Source organism: Podarcis vaucheri (assembly GCF_965113315.1).
Source record: "Podarcis vaucheri genome assembly, chromosome: 12".
NCBI lineage: Eukaryota > Metazoa > Chordata > Lepidosauria > Squamata > Lacertidae > Podarcis > Podarcis vaucheri.
The window spans coordinates 12288037-12309086 of NC_138750.1; positions in this window are offsets into that span (position 1 = coordinate 12288037).

A 21050-nucleotide genomic window follows, 5' to 3' on the forward strand; every position below is an offset into this window, starting at 1 on the left:
TTTTTCCTTACTAACATTTAGGGATCTTGACCCCAGACAAACCACACCAACACACATTGCCTCAACATGATCCAGAGAAATGACTTTCAGCAGCCATTCTCTATCACACACAGAGAGATAAGAACAGTTAAAGACAACAGTTACTTGAATAACAGTCACAACAGAATGGAATGCCTCTCTCATGTGACTCACAGTCAGCCAACCACATGAGAGCTACTAGCAAAAGTAATAAAAAGAAATTATTACTTAGGGGAATTGAATTGAATTCTAAATTATATTCCGGAAACGTGGGAGATTTCAAGGGGTCAAAAAAAAATATGGATGTACCGTGCTATATTAGAAGCAAAAAAACTTGTTTTGATGAATTGGAAGAGCCGCAAAAAGATTCCATTGAGCACACGGATTGATAATATGGACAAGATTAGCTACATGTGTACGAATTGCATGTCGACGCAAAATAAGAATGGATAAATATGAAGAAATCTGGAACGAATATTTAAGCGATAAGGTGGGAAGTAAGGGGAGGAGAGAGAGAGGTGGGAAAATATGGTTTAAAAAGGTGTAAAAGGTAATGGTAAAGGGACCCCTGACCATTAGGTCCAGTCGTGACCGACTCTGGGGTTGTGGTGCTCATCTCGCTTTACTGGCTGAGGGAGCCGGCATACTGCTTCTGGATCATGTGGCCAGCATGACTAAGCCGTTTCTGGCGAACCAGAGCAGCACACGGAAATGCCGTTTACCTTCTCGCCGGAGCGGTACTTATTTATCTACTTGCACTTTGACGTGCTTTCGAACTACTAGGTTGGCAGGAGCAGGGACCGAGCAATGGGAGCTCACCCCGTCACAGGGATTTGAACCGCCGACCTTCTGATCGGCAAGCCCTAGGCTCTGTGGTTTTAACCCACAGCGCCACCCGCGTCCCAAAAAAAGGTATAGTCATAGGTATATCAGTGTATTCAAATCTGAATTGTCAAATTGTCAAATTGTATTATTGTTATTATGGTTTTTTGTTGTATGTGTCTTTTGCAGTTGTTGTTTGTATAAAAAAAACAACTAAATTAATTTTAACAGAATAATGAGAGAGCTACTGCCAAAGGAAAAACCCCACGCTAAAAATATACAGCAATTCAACGTAAGCAAACATTCCCATTTCAGAAAATTGAACCATTATCCTTAACACCCTCCACCTGCTGCTCCCCCTTGGAGGGTTCAGGACAACTCACACTGTGTGCTCCCCCAGTTGCCTTCATCTCCCCACATCTCCACTCCCCCCCCCATCCGCTGTGATGACGGTGGGAGTGACAGCTGCTCCTTCTGCCCTTGGCTCACCTTGGCAATGGTTGTTTTGCCATTAGTTAGGCAGCGTCCTCTGCCCACCCCAGCTTACCTTTTTCTTTTGTGGCACTGCTAACTAGGCCTTCCAGCTGTCTGCCTTGCTCTAGGAAGGGAAGAGGCAAAATCCTGGCTTAGTAGCAGGAGATTACAAGGCTGGAAATGACAGAGACACAGGAAAAGCTAGGGATTGTACTCAAGGCAAAGCTAGGTTTTTAGAAAAGTAAGGCTTTTCTACAAGAATCTTTCATGGCTGCCTAGGCAGGTCTAACATCTCAAAAGAGAGGGACTGAGGCCTGATTAAAACCCAAGTTAGCACTGCTACAGATTCTGGAATACTGGAACTATTAGAAAAAGATGGAATTCTAAATGTTGCAGCATGGACCAAAATCTTCCAGGTTGAGTTGCACAATGAAGAAAAGGAAACTAATAAGATGAAATCAACAGTAGGCCCATATGTAGCTCTTTATGTAGATCTGTAAAGGTAAAGGTAAAGGGACCCCTGACCAGTCATGGCCGCCTCTGGGGTTGCGGTGCTCATCTCGCTTTATTGGCCAAGGGAGCCAGCGTACAGCTTCCAGGCCATGTGCCCAGCATGACTAAGCCGCTTCTGGCGAACCAGAGCAGTGCATGGAAACACCGTTTACCTTACCGCCGGAGCAGTACCTATTTATCTACTTGCACTTTGACATGCTTTCGAACTGCTAGGTTGGGAGGAGCTGGGACTGAGCAATGGGAGCTCACCCTATTGTGGGGATTCGAACCGCCGACCTTCTGATCGGCAAGTCCTAGGCTCTGTGATTTAACCCACAGCGCCACCCGCATCCCTATGTAGATCTGTACATGGACACATATATTGCCTTTTTTATTGTTTTCCCTTGGAGGAGCTCAGAGTGACTTGCATGGGGCTCCCAGGGGACTCATGTCCAGACACTGACTGGGTCCACACACACTCTTAGTTTCAACACTGCAACAGAATTGGGAACTCCTTTTGGTTTAGGCTAGTGTGAGCTAAGAGTGATGCTGTCAAGTAGCTGATGTGCCCATAGGTTTGGCAGGCCGAGATTAGACAGAAGACACTGCCTTTCTGTCCAGAATTGTCTTAAGACAGGCTTCCTCAACCTCAGCTCTCCAGATGTTTTGAGACTACAACTCCGAGCATCCCTGACCACTGGTCCTGCTAGCTAGGGATCATGGGAGTTGTAGGCAAAAAACATCTGGAGGGTTGAGGTTGAGGAAGCCTGTCTTAAGAGATTTTGCTGCCTGAGGCAGATTAGCAGACCCTCCAAGTGTCCCTGTTTTCCAGGGACAGTCGCAAATTTAAAGAAGCCGTCCCAGTTTCTGATTTGATCCCAGAAGGTGCCTCTTTCCCTTAGAACGTCCATATTTTCATTGCATAAATGTTGGAGGGCATGTAGTTATCTGACCCCCGAGCCATCTGAAGGTAGCTCTGTATACGGAGGTTGGTTGTTTTTTGATGTTTAATGTTTTATTATGTTTTTTTATATGTTGGAAGTCACCCAGAGTGGCTGGGGAAACCCAGCCCGATGGGTGGTGTATAAATAGTAAAATTATTATTATGGAATCGGACGCCCCTATTTTCATCACAGAAATGTTGGCGCGTATGGAGAAGCCGTTGGTGCCTGCCACCCAATGTCAAGATGGCATAAAAGCGGCTCAAGTTATGTCAGCACCTGAGATTCCCTGGGAAAATTCCCTGGGAGTAAAAACACACTGAAAGTACGTTAAAGTGTGTAAGCATTTGCTGCCCTTTCTTTTCTTTTTTGTAAATAATTTTTTATTGGTTTTACAATTTCAAATTCAACAATTAATTTCCATCCAAAAGAAATGAAAATTTAAAAAAAAAATTAAAAAATTGCTGCCCTTTCATGATGTCTGCATCAGCTGCCTGAGGCAGTCGCCTCATTCTACCTAATGGTAGAGCCAGCTCTGTTTCTGGCTGGTGTTTATTTAACTGCTGTCATTGCAACTAAAGGACAGGGCAAATGGAGCTAAAACAACAGGGGGAAATACTGAACTGTTTGGCGGCGGCAGTAGCGGGGGCGCTCTGGAATAATTTTAAATCAACAAAGGGGTGGGGGAGTGCCATTCACTTCCAGGAGCAATTTAGGCTGGGAGATAAGCATATATGCTTCCCACATTATTTATATAAATCTAATTTTCTCCTCAGTAGGTGGTGCAACATCTGATTCATCTAAGTGGGCTCAGCAGAATATTTTAGATGAACTGAAAACAGTTTATTTTGGAAAAATGGATTGTGTAGAAACAACATGCCCCGCTGCATGAGCAACGAGATGGCCCAGTTCCCTTGATCATTGCATGTGAAGCCAAGCTGTGCAAGCAAGGCTGATAGAAGTGTGGAGCACTCTGCCAAAATGTGGTCAATACCCTCAGCTGGGAAAGCACCAGCTACCTGCTAGGAGCTGGTGGGTGGAGAGGGGCTCTCCTCAGCAGGTTTAGCAAAGTCAAAAAATACCCTATTTTTTGCACCATAACACTCACTTTTTTCCTCCTAGAAAGTAAGGGGAAAGGTCTGTGTGTGTTATGGAGTGAATGCCTGCGGGTGGCGGGGGGATCTGCTGCAGTCGTGAGCAGAGGATCCATGGTTCCCCTTCCTTCCCTCCTCCGTGGTTACAAAGCATGGATCCACATGGATGCTCAGGATTTTTGCATTGGGCTACTCCAAACTCACTGTCAGATCACATGTCTGTGGCCACAGCATGAACCACAAAAATCATATATCCACTATTTCGTTTAGATATTTTTTTTTCCTTGTTTTCCTCCTCTAAAAACTACGTGCATGTTATGGTCTGGTGCGTGTTATAGAGCGAAAAATACGGTAATAAAAATAATAAAGCCTCTCCTCCTTACAGAGAGGAGGGGTTGTGAGTGGGAGCCATTTCCCACATTGGCAGGGGGCGTTTTGGCCCCTGCCCAGCTATCCCAGCTGCTGCACCACGACCCTGGGCAGCCAACCAATCAGGTTGAGGCTTGGGGGCGGGGTTTAGCTACCCAAATCCAGCCACAGCAGCACTTCTCCTTCATTCTGCCGCTGGTTTTTGTCATATCACCCACCCACCCTCTCTTTAGTACATTGCTTGGTTCTTGACATTGCTATGGACCTGTAGTTGGTCGCCTTGGTTGGCCAAGGGGCCTGGTAGGAATTTTTATCCAACTGGCAAATTGGCACCAGCCACTCGGTTTTTCGCCTACCTCGTAGCAAATCTTCACAACTTTTAGGTATTGGTGGTTAGGCATTGGAATATGTTTGTCTATTGGAGGGCGGGGTGTGGCCATCGCCTACCCCTCCTCTTTATGGGTATTCCGGTAAAGGAATCTGGTGGTCATGGATCCTGTCCAACGCCTTGGTGGTGGCAAGGGCCATGACACGACCCCCGGTGACATCAGGGGGGGCTTTCAGTTGTATTTGCATCAACAGGCTCCTCCCACTGGTGGTTAACCCTTGTTAGACTCACCCCTCCCTGAGGGGACGGGGTCACACTCTGTTGTTTTATCCAATGCCTAAGCCAATACCTCTCACATGCTGTAATCAATAAAGTTGTGGCCTTTTTAAGCCCATTAACCTAATATACCGTGTCCATGTGTCTTTCTTATTCTCAAGCGGGTGGTGGGTCCTTGAATCACAACCAGTGGTTATGGGGTGCATGCACAAAACTGCTCTACTGTCAGGGGCTGGGCAGAGGAGGAATGGTGGAGACCACCTTCCCAGTCTGACACTTCCAGAGAAGAAGGAGACAGTTCAGAGTTACAACAGGGGTTTGAGGGAGGTTACAGCTCAGAGGAAGATGAGGGGGAAAGCTGGGAAATAATGGGAGGAGAAGGAGGAAGAAGATGCACCGGGGGGGGAGAGACAGCTGATGGACGCACTGTCTTTAGAAAGCATTCCAGACCCCCCTCCCAGAACATTATGATTTGTGCTCTTGGGCACAAAGTAAGGAGAGCAAAGAGCTCAAAGCCAAAAGGCACTTTTCCAGCACCCATAGCGATGACTCATGAGGAAGTGGGAGAGACGGAGGGGGTGGGGTTTCACTCGGAGCAACACCATTACTCCAAGATGCTGCATTTCGAAGCCTCTCTCTGTGAATATTGAATAAAAAGCATTGGTAAGAACTTTCCTTGTCTTATCCATTCCTGGCACTCTAACGTGGAGGGTTGGATCCTCTGATGCCTGACATCTACGCAGGATATAGGAACACAGGAAGCTGCCTTACAACGAGCAATAGCTCTCCACGGTTTCAGAAATGCAATGCTGTGGCCCCTCCATACTGTTTGCTTCTTTGTTTTTGGTGGGTGTATTCAGTGGCATAGCAAGGTCAGGTGGTACCCGGTGCGGAAAATTTATTGTCACACACACACACCCCATTGAAATCTAGTTGGACTCCCAAGAGACTGTGGTCTACTCACAGTATAAAAAGACTGCCTGTGATCAAAGTTGTTGAGCTTATTTTAGGGGAGGGTTGGCCAAAGTTGTTGAGATTTTGGGGGGATTCCAGGGTTTGGGTCCAGAGTTCCCTCTACCCGTCACTTGTTTGCTTGCCTTCCTCCTTCACGTTCTCTCCCTGCATGCCTGCACGCCTCCTCCAGCGAGGCTGTCAAAGTGAAGGGAGAAGGGGGGGACGCCAAAGCTCCCCCCCTTTCACAGAGGGATCAGGGCAGGCAGGAGTCACGGGCAGACAGCATGCCAAATGCCCCCCCTTGGAGATGAACACCCAGGACGGACCGCCCTCCCCTCCCCAGGTGTATTCTGCAACTTGACACGGATACAGCTGTAGTGGGGGCTGTATACAGCAGCCCCCTGTATACAGCGTAGTTGCTCTACGATGCTTCCCAAATGTTATCACCTTGTTGCCACCTGGAGGGACATCCTTGCATTGTCGCTCAGCAACAGTAGGATCAAAACAAAAAAACCACCCTGCCGTATTTATGGTATAGAACAGGCACCCCCAAACTCGGCCCTCCAGCTGTTTTGGGACTACAGCTCCCATCATCCCTAGCTAAAAGGACCAGCGGTCAGGGATGATGGGAGTTGTAGTCGCCAAACAGCTGGAGGGCCGAGTTTGGGGGTGCCTGGAAAGTTGCAGGAGTTCAGCAGGACATTATGGGACATGCACTGATTGGAAATGAAGAAATATATTCAGCCCAAGCCTTTGCTGGAGCAAACAATATTGTAAGTACGGCAACACCATCATGAGCACAAATCATAATGGATGCGCCATTGAAAGGACATTTAGACGGACACTTTCTCAGACCTACCTGAGGATTTTATGATGTAAATCCAAGACCTTCTGAATGCAGAGCATGTGTTCTGCTTCTGAGCCACAGCCCTTTGCAACAGCTATGCCCATGCTTGTCAATCCCCGAAGTAGATCGGTACTCAAGTATCCAAATATTTAAACTTTCCAAGAGCACATTGCCCTGAATCCAGAAGGAGCCTTTATATTCTTAGCAGGCAAAGTTTCTTGACATTAAGAGTTTGACACTGAATTAAAGATCCAAACTGGGAAAAGAGACAGATTTTGCTGCTTCTAATAGATAACTTTTATATTAATAAATGTCAAGTTCTTTCTTAAGTTCAGTAAGTCAATAAGTAAAATAGACTCCCATTCTACAGTTAATAAAAAAGGGAAGGGTGATTACCCAAGGTTTGTTTTGCCCATTTTTCAAAACATATTGGCCTGGTTCAAATACAATGCTAAACCATGATTTAATGTTACATGCATGAACCTCTTTCGCCATTGCTGCAAGAATGAGATCAGAAGCTCTTACTTTGCCTTTGAATTAACTGTCAAAACAAAAAGGCTCCTTTTAATCTTAACTGTGGTCTATTGTAACAAGGCATCTTGCCTAAAACCGTGGTTTGAAGTTGGCTTGCTTTAGTAGTAAGCCATATTTGATTAATCACAGTTTATCCAAGTTTGCACATAAACTGTGGTTAAGTTAAAAACAGAAGCAAAAGCTTCCGGTCTCCTACTCACAGTCACCATGAAGGACGAGAGGCAACAGGCATCTAGAAATTTAGGGCATCCTGAAATTTCACAAATGACAGACTTTGGGCTTTAAATTTTCAGCAGCCTCCCCCCCCCCTCGCACCTTCTGTTGTTTGTCATTGTTTGCGACACCCATTGCTGCCCTCTCAGCTCGACACCCAATGCACTTGTTGCACTTCTCTAAATCCATCTTTGATTTCTCCTCTTTGTCATGACTAGAACACAGAATGACTAGCATATAGGGTCTCCCCTCAAGTGTTTTTGGCATTTGCATTGTGGCTATTCTGTCTGGAAATCTCAGCACAGTTCACAGCATAAACAAACAAACAAACAAAAACAGGATCCTCCTTACAGAGGGTTCTGGTTGCCCACCGGCCCCAGGAATAACTCCGCAGGGTTAAAATTGTTAGGGGTGTAGCTAGCCCTGGCTCCCTCAGCTCGGGGATCGCGCCAGGCTGTTTTGGCCAATCTCATGAACCAGTGTGGTGTAGCAGTTAAGAGCGGTAGTCTCATAATCTGGGGGACTGGGTTCGCGTCTCTGCTCCTCCACATGCAGCTTCTGGGTGACCTTGGGCCAGTCACACTTCTCTGAAGTCTCTCAGCCCCACTCACCTTACAGAGTGTTTGTTGTGGGGGAGGAAGGGAAAGCAGAATGTTAGCCACTTTGAGACTCCTTCAGGTAGTGATAAAGCAAGATATCAAATCCAAACTCTTCTTCTCTTCTTCTTCATGAGGTGGGGTGATCCCTGGGCTCAATATAGGCAGCAGTGTGACACAATTGGGGGCACTTGCTTCGCGCTGCCAGACACCCACCCTCCCTCCCTCTTATGTTAGGCTGTGTCGCGTTGGCCTTGCTTTGGATTGGGTTGCCTGTTTTGGAACAGGGGCTGGGAAGGACTTTTGCCATTTCGCAGATTGGCTTTGGCCACTTGGTTTTCATCTACCCCATCAGCAGTCATCACAACTTGTAATGTTTGGCGGTTAGGCATTGGCTTATTGAAGTGGGAGGAGGAGGTGCGGCCATCACCTGCCCCTCCAGGAATAGGGTATTCCGGTAAAGGAATCTGGGGTTCCTGGATCTTGTCCGAAGTCCGCTTGAGGGGCTAGAGCCATGCCAGGACCACAGGAACCCTGGGGTGAGATTCAGTTGATCTTCATCAATGTTGCTCCCTTGTTTGGTGTTTACCCTTTCAGACTACCAGCCAGAGAGGCGGAGTCAGTTATAGTCTATTGCCAATGGCTAAGCTAATACCGCTCATCCTTTTGTATTTAATAAAGGTGTGGCTAAAATTTGTCCAGTAACTGAAACTAAAATATGTGTCTGTGTGAAGTTATTTCAGGGGGAGGTCTTGGGGCCTCGAAGCGCAAACAAACATAATAAAAACATTTCTACATTAGAAGGGCTCTTAGAACCCAGACCTCCAGGTATAGGATGCTATATAAATTTAACAACAACAACAACGCACTTGAAACACTCTTAAAACATTGGACATAACATAATGATAACATAATGATGGCTGACTGGGAACAGTTATGGACCACAGGTATGAAATTCATGGCATGTAATGCTTTAAGAGAAAACTTAGTGAAAATGATTTATAGGTGGTACATGACACCAGTCAAGCTTGCAAAAATTTACCATTTGCCCGATAATAAATGTTGGAAATGTAACGAGACTGAAGGTACATTCTTTCACCTATGGTGGACATGTCCAAGGATTAATACATTCTGGGAGATGATTTATAATGAAATGAAAAAGGTATTCAAATATACCTTCCTGAAGAAACCAGAGGCCTTTCTCCTGGGCATGGTCGGCCAATTGGTGCCAAAGAAGGATAGAACTTTTTTTTATGTATGCAACAACAGCAGCAAGAATACTCATCGCGAAGTATTGGAAGACACAAGATCTACCCACCTGGGAAGAATGGCAGATGAAGTTGATGGACTATATGGAATTGGCGGAAATGACTGGCAGAATCTGAGACCAGGGCGAAGAGTCGTGGAAGAAGATTGGAAAAAAATTAAAGATTATTTACAGAAATACTGTAAAATCAATGAATGTTAAAAAATGTTGGAATGAAGTTACATGGCTTTAGTAGAAATGTTATAAGGAATTAAGTATAAATAGATTAATAGAGTATGAAAGGAAAAATAAGGTTAGAATGAGTTAAGATAATTATAGGATAGAAAGCAGAGGTAGATGGAAAGGAATTGCTGAAATAATTAACAGAAGTGGAATACAAAAAGGGAGGTGTGAGGAGGTCGTGGAAATAAGTGAATGAAAGATGGGATAATGAAATTGTTTGATTTATTTCACTGTTGTTGTATTGTTTTGTTAGTTTAATGTATTGTATTGTATGTGTTTTTTCTTTTCTTTTAGTGTTTAATTTTTTTGGAAAAGTAATAAATATTATTTTTAAAAAAAATAAAATAAAACACTCTTAAAATGTTTTATTTGCAGCTGTACAGCTGAGTCCACAGTCTGTTTTCCCTATATATGAGGAGCTCCAGACCTTCCTCAGACGTGTCCATGCCCCTCATCATCATGTGGAAACATCTTCTTGTGAACCAACCAGGGTGTGCTCAGATAGAGCCTGCAGCAATTTCTCCAGCAATTATCCAAGCTGCTGCAATCGTAAAAGCATTTCAGTGTTACCTGTGCTTGTGTCCGCAGTAAGAATTCCTATGGAAATTGCATCCAGAAGATGCATTGGTCAAGGGAAGCAAGGGAAATTTACCATGTGAATTAGCGCTATGGTGCCATGGCGTGTGTGTTTTTATAAAAATTGTACTAAGTACATTGCTGGTGCTTACCAAATAATTTTTATAATAATATAATTAACAAAAGGTATATAATTGCAATCAAGCTACCCCCTTGAGCATTTCTTAGCTAATTGCAGCAATTTAGATGATTAACAAATCACAATTAGCAATTGGTTCTAATATAACGCACACAAAGTAGTTATGCCCAACTTTGCAGCACCGTAAACAATGTTGCTTCATTATGGATGCAAATGTAATTGCTAGTGTCCAACGTAAGAAAAGGGAGGGAGTTTATGAAAATTACACTGAACAGCGTTTTTTTTTTTTTGTTTTTTTTGCCAAGGATGTTATCAACAACTCACCAGCAGGTTATTTCAATGAGCTTTCAGAGATGAACTATCATAAACCTATGCCAAAATTATATGTACTATAGCTTCTTAACAGCTGGCATCTGTACTCAAGTATTATCTCTCTGCATTTCCATCCAATCTCCCAATCAAATTGAGATACCTCTTCTGCAAACTGCTTTTCTCCTATAATGGATGGTTCACACAATGAAACTGACATGCCAAAATGATCCCTGATTTAGCTGGTACTGTGTGGAAGAAACTGTGTAATAGCTTCAGCATTATGATCTCGCCATACTCAAAATTCAGCCCATAATAACTGAGACTTGTTCCAGTTCATATGTATGGATACACAACATCATCCCAATATGACTAAGCCATTTCACTTGAAGTATTCCTTCCAGTAACTGAATTTGCATGATCTCTTTTGACATTTTTTGTTGTTTAGTTGTGTCCGACTCTTCATGACTCCATGGACCAGAGCACGCCAGGCACTCCTGTCTTCCACTGCCTCCCGCAGTTTGGTCAAACTCATGCTGGTAGCTTCAAGAACACTGTCCAGCCATCTCATCCTCTGTCGTCCCCTTCTCCTTGTGCCCTCAATTTTTCCCATCATCAGGGTCTTTTCCAGGGAATCTTCTCTTCTCATGAGGTGGCCAAAGTATTGGAGCCTCAGCTTCAGAATCTATCTTTCCAGTGAGCACTCAGGGCTGATTTCCTTCAGAATGGATAAGTTTGATCTTCTTGCAGTCCATGGGACTCTCAAGAGTCTCCCCCAGCACCAGAATTCAAAAGCATCAGTTCTTCGGCGGTCAGCCTTCTTTATGGTCCAGCTCTCACTTCCATGCATCACTACTGGGAAAACCATAGCTTTAACAATACGGACCTTTGTCGGCAAGATGATGTCTCTGCTTTTTAAGATGCTATCTAGGTTTGCATTGCTTTTCTCCCAAGAAGCAGGCATCTTTTAATTGCATGACTGCTGCCACCATCTGCAGTGATCATGGAGCCCAAGAAAGTAAAATCTCTCACTGTCTCCATTTCTTCCCCTTCTATTGGCCAGGAGGTGATGGGCCCAGTGGCCATGATCTTCGTTTTTTTGATGTTGAGCTTCAGACCATATTTTGCACTCTCCTCTTTCACCCTCATTAAAAGGTTCTTTAATTCCTCCTCACTTTCTGCCATTTAATTTGTCTAAATTATATTTTAGTGAAATATTTCATAGGCGGTTGTTGCCACTTGTGTAAGACAGGAAGATGAAGGACCCACGAAGTCCAGCATTGCCTTCCAGCAGTAGATAGCTGGATTCCTCTGGTGAGCTCAGAACAGGAACATGAAGCCAATGACTCTCTCATGTACTTTGCCCCTAGTGCCTGGTATTCAGAGACAGGGATGGAGGAGACATACCATTCAGTTTGCATTTAAAGGAGAACTTGCCTAATTCACACTTCCCAACAGAATATGGGAAACAGAAACATAGCTCCCCTGTGAGGAGATGATTAGCTGCTTGTGCTTAAAATTGTGCCCCCTCAGAGTTTGTGCGGCTCCACAAACCTCTGTGTGTGACAGAGCTCCTCAGACATGTCTGCTCTAGTCACTAGTAGAGTCTGACAGTGGCTGCCTGCGGAAGCGCTTCCAGCAAAGAAGCTCCTTAACGGAAACGCGTCTCCTGGACTCACGACGTGGCAGCTTCCGGCGAAGCATGGGTCTCCCTATGGTTGCTTCTGACACCTCCCCGCTGTTTTCGCTGGACGTGTCTCTCACCCCTCCCTCTCCCCTGCTAGTTCCTGCCTTGGCTGCTGCGTCTCTCTCAGCATTCCTGAGATCCTCCTCCAGAGACCCCTCGCTCCCCCTGCTGGTCCCTGCTTTAGCTGCTGACTCCCTCCCAGCCTCTGGGAGCCCTACCACCTCCCTTTCCTCTGATGTCAGTTCCCTGACATCCACCTCCCCTCCAGGGCCCCCTTCCCCCCCGCCCCTACTCTCTCCTCTGGGCGGTGAGGAGCTAAAACCCCGAAAAGAATCCTCTTCATCTTCAGACGTCTCGAACATTTCCCTCCATCGGTCTTCGTTCCGGCTCGCTGAATCCTCCTCCGCCTCGGAATCAGAGAACCCCTCCAACTCTTCTTCTTCGTCGGTGGTGGCAAAGTATTCCCTCCGGAACCTCGCCACTGGCTGAGGTTTACGAGGGAACCTCTGATGAAAAGTTTCTATCAAAACCTCGTCATCTACATCCTCTGCCATGACCCAGGTGTTTTCCGACTCCGGCTCCCCTTCCCACAGTACCAAATACTCTACTTGATCTCCCTTCCACCTGGAATCGAGAATCTCCGCTACATGGTAGCTGTGTTCCTTTTCCTCCATAGCTGGTCCCCTATTGACCCTCCCTTCTCTGTCCCCTTTATACGGTGACAGCAACGACCTGTGGAACACTGGGTGCAGCTTCATGTGGTTCGGTAACCGGAGTCTGAAAGCCACTGGGTTGACCTGCTGCGTGACTTCAAATGGGCCCAGCCTTTTGGGTCTTAACTTCTTACAACCCCCTTTGAATGGTAACCCTTGGGTAGACAGCCACACCTGGTCCCCCACCCTAATGCTTTCACCTTCCCTTCTGTTTTTGTCTGCCTGCCTCTTATATTCCTCCTTAGCCCTGTTTAAGTTAAGTTGGAGCTGGCGATGGATCGCTTCCATTTCTTCAACGAACTGTTCTGCAGCTGGAACGCTCCAGTTCTCCCCTTCCCCCCCTGGGAAGGCTCGGGGATGGCACCCGTGATTAGCCAAAAAGGGGCTCATCCCCGTGGACACGTTCTCTGCATTGTTGTAGGCAAATTCTGCCAACGCCAGCTTCTCCACCCAATCATTCTCTCTGTCATTCACATAACACCTCAAATATTGCTGGAGGACACCATTAGCTCTTTCCGCCTGCCCGTTGGTTTCTGGATGACGGGCAGTTGAGAAATTAACCTCTACATGCAGTAAGCTCATGAGCTTCCTCCAGAACCTGGAAGTAAATTGTTTCCCTCGGTCAGAAACCACCCTCAAGGGGGCGCCATGCAGCCTAAACACATTTTCTACAAACAATTTAGCGGTTTCTTCTGCTGTGACCGCATGTGAGCAGGCTATAAAGTGGGCCATCTTGGTTAACAGGTCTACCACAACCATGATGGCTGTTTTCCCTCTGGACCTTGGCAGATCAGTCATGAAATCTATTGCCACTGCTTCCCATGGTCTTTCAGGCGTGGGTAGTGGTTCTAATAAACCTGCCGGTGCCCGCCTCTCCCCCTTGGCTCGTTGGCATTGGTCACACCCTCTCACATACTCCCGCACATCTTCCCTGACCTTGGGCCACCAGAATTCCCTGGTAACCAGCCACATGGTTTTGTGTTGCCCAAAATGCCCTGCTGTGGGGCTATCGTGCAGTTGCTTGAGTACCTTTTCCCTCAATTCCCCTTCAGGTATATATAATGCTCCCTTGTAGTACAACACCCCGTTTCTCTCCTCAAAACCCCCGGGTTTGTCTCCCTCCCTCCTGAGACCCCTGAGTTTGTCCTGGGCGTATTCATCCTGCACCGTTCCCTCTACCAGTTCCCTTTGCCCCACCAATGCCGCCCCACACACCCAGCGGTCCTCTGGAATGACATGGGTCTCTTCGGGTGCTCCCTCCCTCTCCAAATATTCAGGTTTGCGTGAGAGAGCGTCCGCCCTAACGTTCTCTGGGCCTGGCACGTAACAAATCTCAAAGTTAAATTTGGAGAACTCCTGGGCCCATCTCAACTGCCGTTGGTTGAGCACTCGCGCAGTTCTCCAATACTCTAGATTCTTATGGTCCGTGCACACTTGCACCTTATGTTGTGCACCAATTAGCAGGTGCCTCCATCTCCGGAAGGCCTCATGAATAGCAAGAAGTTCCCAGTCGTACACCGTGTAGTTCCTCTCGGATTTGTTCAGCTTTCGCGAAAAGAAGGCACACGGTCGCCACTCTGACTCCTCCTTCCCCGGCTGCAGAAGAAGCACCGCCCCTATGGCTCTGTCAGATGCGTCTGTTTCGACCCTCAGCTTTTTTTGTAAATCCACATGCAGAAGTTGTTCTTCAGAGGCGAAGGCCCTTTTCAGTTCCTCAAACGCTCGCTCCGCCTCCGCCGTCCAAACAAACTTCTTTTTACTGCTGAGACAGTCCGTGATGGGTGCCGTCAGGTGGGCGAAGTTTCGGATGAACTTACGATAAAAGTTTCCAAACCCTAGGAACCTCTGCACATCCTTCTTGGTTTTGGGTGTTTTCCATTCCAGCACTGCTTGAACCTTGCCGGGGTCCATGGCCAACCCCTTGTCTGACAGGCGGTACCCCAGGAATTCCACCTCCTTGGTATGAAACTGACACTTCTCCAGTTTCACCCACAGCCTGTTGGCTTGCAGCCTGCTCAACACTTCTCTGACGTCTCTCACATGTTGCTCCTCATTCTCCGAATACACCAACACATCATCTAGGAAGGCCACGCAATTCTTGTAGAGCAAAGGCCCCAGTACGTGGTTCATGAACGATTGAAAACACGCGGAGCCTGTTTGTAATCCAAAAGGCATCACGAGATATTCAAATGCCCCCAAAGGGGTGAACATGGTGGTTTTCCATTCATCCCCTTTCCTTATACGTATCAGGTTGTACGCCCCCCTTAGGTCCAGCTTTGTAAAAATCTTTCCCTTCCGCACCCTGGTCAAAATATCATCAATCCTGGGCATAGGAAAAGCCGCCGGCTCTGTCACTGCATTTAACCGCCTGAAATCACATACAAGTCTCGGCTTGTCCGTGTGCTTTTTATCCACAAAAAACACTGGGCTACCCCCCGCTGCCTTGGACTCTCTGATGAAGCCTCTCTTCAGGTTCTTGTCAATGAACCCTCGCAACTCCTGCATTTCCCTGTCTGACATGGCATACAACTTGCCTACAGGAAGCTGTGCTCCAGGGAGTAAATTGATCTGGCAATCAAAGGGCCTATGCGGGGGTAGTTGGTCAGCTTCCTTCTCGCTGAACACGTCGCTGAGATCTGCATACTGTGGTGGCACCTTCACCTTCTCCATTACTTCAGTCCCTGCTAGGGTGGCTTGGGCCCCTGCTGAACCCTTTTCCCCCCTGCAGTGTTCTAAGCAATGTGCTGAACCGAAGGAAACCACTCTTTGATGCCAGCCCACCAGCGGATCATGTAGGGCTAGCCAGCTCATTCCCAAAATAATGGGAGCGCCTCCCAAGGTGGCCACATTAAACGCTATCAGTTCTGTGTGCCTTGCCACCCTCATTATCATTGGGACGGTCTGCAAGCTGACTCCTCCTCCCAACAGTTCCCTGCCATCGATCGTGGTCACCTGCAGGGGGTTGCTTAAAGGGATCGTCTGTATCTGGTGTTCAGCAGCAAACTCCTTGCTCATAAAATTGCAGGAGCTGCCTGAGTCCAACAGCGCCTTTATTTTTAGGGGGTGTCCATTTTGCAGCTCTAGCGACACTTCAATCACTAGAGCAGGTCGAGGAGCTTCTGGCACGGGCACTTTCACTGCTCTTTGGCCTGGCTGCAGTGCCCCGACTGTGGCAACCAGGCGTTGGCTTTTACCTGCTCCGTTTCTCCCTGCTCTCCCCCCTCAACAGCTCCCACCATCCCTTGCCATTCCTTCCTCTGGGGGCAGACTCTGGCAAAGTGGCCTGGCTGTTGGCAGAGATAGCATTTCCGGGCCCCTTTTCCCTCCTTCTTAGCCCCCTCACTGGGCTTTGAAACTGCGCGCGCGCGGGCTGTTCCGACTTCCATCGGCTCTGCCGGCGGGAAAGCTGGCTCAGGAATGTCTGGAATGCGGAACTCCTTCCAACGTTCCCCTCTCCCTTCCCGCCTCTCCAAGGCTCTTGCCTCCTGGCGCGCTCCAATGGTCAGCGCAGATTTGGTCAGCTGATCCATAGACACCGCCCTGGGGCTCCGGGACAGCTCGTCTTTCACAGCCGAAGAAAGACCTTCTTCAAATAGCATCTGAATGGGTGCCGCCGATAAATCCCACCCCAATCTGTGAATCAGCATGGTAAATTCAGTCCAGTACTCACGGACAGATCGGCTTCCCTGCTTGCAAGCCATTAGCTGTCTGCGCACCACCCCTTCCTCAATATCGCTGGAAAACATGATATCCATTGCACGAAAGAACTTCATAGTGTCCTTTAGGATATCATTGTGCGTTGCCATCAGGGGTCGAACCCAGTCTCGCGCCCCCTTCTCAAGATGCCCAATTACGAAAGCAACTCCCGATTCCTCATCAGGGAACTCATCAAACTGCACGTTAAGGGCATATTGCATCTCTGTCCTAAAGGCATGGTAATCCTTGGGGTCCCCCCCAAACTTCTGCACCAATCCTGGTACCTTTCTGGGGAACTGAGTGGTTCTCCCCTTCTTGTCTGCATCCTGAGCCCTTCTCTCCTCGAGCCTCGCCGTCTGCAGCGCAAGTTGAACCTCCAAAGCTTGATACCTTTCTTCCAAGCTTGGACCAGCTCCAACCCCTGCCTCTCCGGTTCCGGCTGGGTTGCTCATGATGCTTTCTCCTGCACAGGCAGCGTACAGAGACTGTCAGACTGCTGTGAGGAGATGATTAGCTGCTTGTGCTTAAAATTGTGCCCCCTCAGAGTTTGTGCGGCTCCACAAACCTCTGTGTGTGACAGAGCTCCTCAGACATGTCTGCTCTAGTCACTAGTAGAGTCTGACAGTGGCTGCCTGCGGAAGCGCTTCCAGCAAAGAAGCTCCTTAACGGAAACACGTCTCCTGGACTCACGACGTGGCAGCTTCCAGCGAAGCATGGGTCTCCCTATGGTTGCTTCTGACACCTCCCCGCTGTTTTCGCTGGACGTGTCTCTCACCCCTCCCTCTCCCCTGCTAGTTCCTGCCTTGGCTGCTGCGTCTCTCTCAGCATTCCTGAGATCCTCCTCCAGAGACCCCTCGCTCCCCCTGCTGGTCCCTGCTTTAGCTGCTGACTCCCTCCCAGCCTCTGGGAGCCCTACCACCTCCCTTTCCTCTGATGTCAGTTCCCTGACATCCCCTTTGAAATTTCCACATCTCTCAATTTTGCAATGAATTCCTCCAACCAAATGACATGTGCAAAAAATGCAGACGCTAAGGTAAAGTAAAGGGGATTGTTACAATTAAGCCGTATATAAATGCTGTGAAATAGACAAATAATAAAGTGTGCACAAAAATGCATATAGTTAAAATAACGTGCAGAAATGCATTGAATTAGGAGAAATTGTTTTGCAAAAATGTAAATGCTAGGCAAAAATTGCAAGCAAAAATGTGTCTATCAGGAGAAATTTGCACCAGAATGCTGAAGGGTTTTCATGAGAACATTTTGTAAAACTGCAAATGGCCGCAGAAATGTGGATAAATGAATTTAAGGTAGGAAAAAATGAGAAAGTGAGAGGACTGAAATAGACACATCCATCCCTTTTCAGCAATGTAGTGCCTCTGCACTTGGAGGTTATCTTTAGCTATCTAGGGCACTAGCCACTGATAGACAAGTCCTCTGTGAATTAGTCAAATCATTTGAAAAAGCCATTTACAGGTATCCCCCACCCCCAATAATTCATAATAAAAATCAAACTAAACTGTAAAATTACATGTTATTTTTCAAGATGACACAAAACTTACATGAATGCTGAAATCAAAATAGCTTCTTTCTCCATTTTCTAGATGACTACTTTCATGCTTTTCTTTGCACCATCAAATGTCAAATCCTTCTTTAAAAAAAAATATAATATTTTTTCTTGCCCTGTTTTGCTAATGCTCTAAGCACCTGCTTCCTCTGCCTATTGGGTAATCCAGCTCCATTTATAGTGCAAACCTATAATATCAGCTCAGAAGTAAGACCCATTGAGTTCAAAGGAGCTTATTCCTAAGGAAATGGGTATAGGATTGTAGGCTAGTTTTAGTGGTGAGCTAAACATTCAAAACAGACAGGTTCTAGTTCAGGCTATGCACTGCAAGGACCTCAAATAAAACTAAGGTTGGCTGATGGTTGTTTTTGGTTTGATTTAAGTGAAGACCACATTTGTGATTTTTATGTATCTAAAATTGATGTGTGAAATTATTTTTGCCTATAAAATTGTTTTAATATGCTAATCTGTTTTTGATTCTTTATTGTTTTATATATGAAATTGTGCAATTCTTTTATTGCCGGTGTTTTTCATTGTGAAATCTCTTTGAGATATTTGTTGAGAAGTGATTCATAAATGAAATTAAGTATGAAATTAACGTATGTTTGCAATGAACTTACCTGTGATATTCACCCACACTCACAGGAGTCTTGACAGTGGTTACTCAAGAGAGCTGCTTCACAGGAGTTATTTTGTTGAACATTTGGGGTGGGTTCTGGTAAATACTACTGAGCAAGGCTCTCAAATCCATTTGTTGGAAAAAATATTGATCAGACAGTTTCTTGATTTCCTAAAGACAATTATTTGGGGGAGAAAAGAACAGGTGAATGCCACAGCTGTGTAAAATGACAGTCTCAAAACCCAGTGTGTCATGGCGGACTCTAACAATTACAAATGGCATCTCCACAGTTTGATGGATTTTTCGGAGAAAGTTATGAACTCAGGCAAAGTCCTAGGACCATAGTTACCAAGCCTACCTTTAATAAACAGTGAAAAGGAGTTTGCAGGCTACCACATCTGCCAAAACATCTGTTAAAGAATGATGAAAGGCCAATGGGATAATTATCGTTTACTTTAAGATGGGTATAAATTGTCACTGAGTTATGAACATCAACAAGCATTATCCATTAGAGTCTAGACGCTTTTGAACATATGCTTAGCTTTGTGTGTGCTGTGCCAAGACAAACACATCCAAATTCTGCCCTAAGGTCACAAATTAGATTTGCTTATTTGGCATAATTTAGTTAGTTTCCAAGACTTATATTTACAGAGAATGTGGATTCGCACACACACACACTCAAAGTCGATGTCAAATTCCATCCCAAGTGAAATTAGTCTCAGAATATGCAGTTTTCCAGTAAAGGAGGATTGTGTTCCGAAACAGCTGGTGGGCTTATCAAGCTCTGCAATTCTCCATTACATGCTCTGCATGTTTATTCAACCAGGACATGCTTTCATGTTTTCATGCCACACGAGGAATATCTTATGATCTGCAATATATTCATCTTTGCGCTGTTGCTTCCACAGCCTTTTCTGTGAGAGCCCCCAGCTTAAAGACAAAGAAACTACACCTTGGTGGGGTTAAGGTGAAGCAAGCATTCAGGGATGGCCCTACCATTAGGCATTAATTTCTCTTAAGATAAAGAAGAGTTTGGATTTGATATCCCGCTTTAACACTACCCGAAGGAGTCTCAAAGCGGCTAACAATCTCCTTTCCCTTCCTCCCCCACAACAAACACTCTGTGAGGTGAGTGGGGCTGAGAGACTTCAGAGAAGTGTGACTGGCCCAAGGTCACCCAGCAGCTGCATGTGGAGGAGCGAGGAAGCAAACCCAGTTCCCCATATTACAAGCCTACCGCTCTTAACCACTACACCACACTGGCTTGTGCAAGATGCACAAGCTTGTATGTGATTTTTGTCCAATATCCACATTTTTGCACAGCCATTTCCCCTAATATAATGTGTGTGTGTGCGTGTGCATTTTATGCACACTTTACCATCCTATTGGCATTCGTGCACAAATTACTGGTGAACTGCACCACAAAATTCAGAGAAGTGCAAATTTCAAAGGATGGTTGTGTCTGGGTTCGTGCATTCTTTTGGAATGTGCAAATTATGTAGGTTTGCTTCGGAATTGGAACTTAATCTATCTCTGAATCCATTTCTCCATCTCTAATCCAGACTGGAAGCAGACATTCCCCCACCACATTAATACAGATTGCTATTTGTAACACAGGAATTGCTGTTTGTGATCTGTCCATTCCTTCCACTTCTGTCCTTGGTTTAGCATATTTTATTGTTTCACAAACGTAGAAAACCTGTTTTACCCGCAGTTACAGTAGAACAAAATAAATGTTTGGGGGAAGTAAAGCCTCAGTCTCAAATAACAGTCTCTTGAAAGCTATTGTCAATCTCCAGTCTCCATTATCGTAAATATATACATTTCATTTCTATTTTGGAAGAACTGGCTCAATTATTATCTGTTGCTCATTTCACACAGCAACCATCTTTAAAATCCATAAGATTTACATATAATGGAATCTAGAAAACATTGTAGGGGGAAACCAAGCCATCAGCTAAGAGGAACCTATCCCATTGTGGAATTTTCTCTCATAATTATTGAAGAAAAGAGGCATTACTAGGGTTCAGCATCAAATCTTATTTTTTGCAGTGAACACTTAACAAACCATCCTATAACATGACCTTTGCTCAATGTGTAATAAATGTGAGCCACATAACTTTATCTGATTTACAGCACCTTCCTAGGCGTGTCTACTCAGAAGTAAATCCCATTAAGTTCAATGAAACTTACTCTGAGGTAAGCATGTATCGGTTTGTAGCCTTGTAGTTTATTTAGAAGGAAGCCTCACTAACTTCTGAGCAGATTACTCCCAGGTAAAGAGGCACAGGATTTCCCTT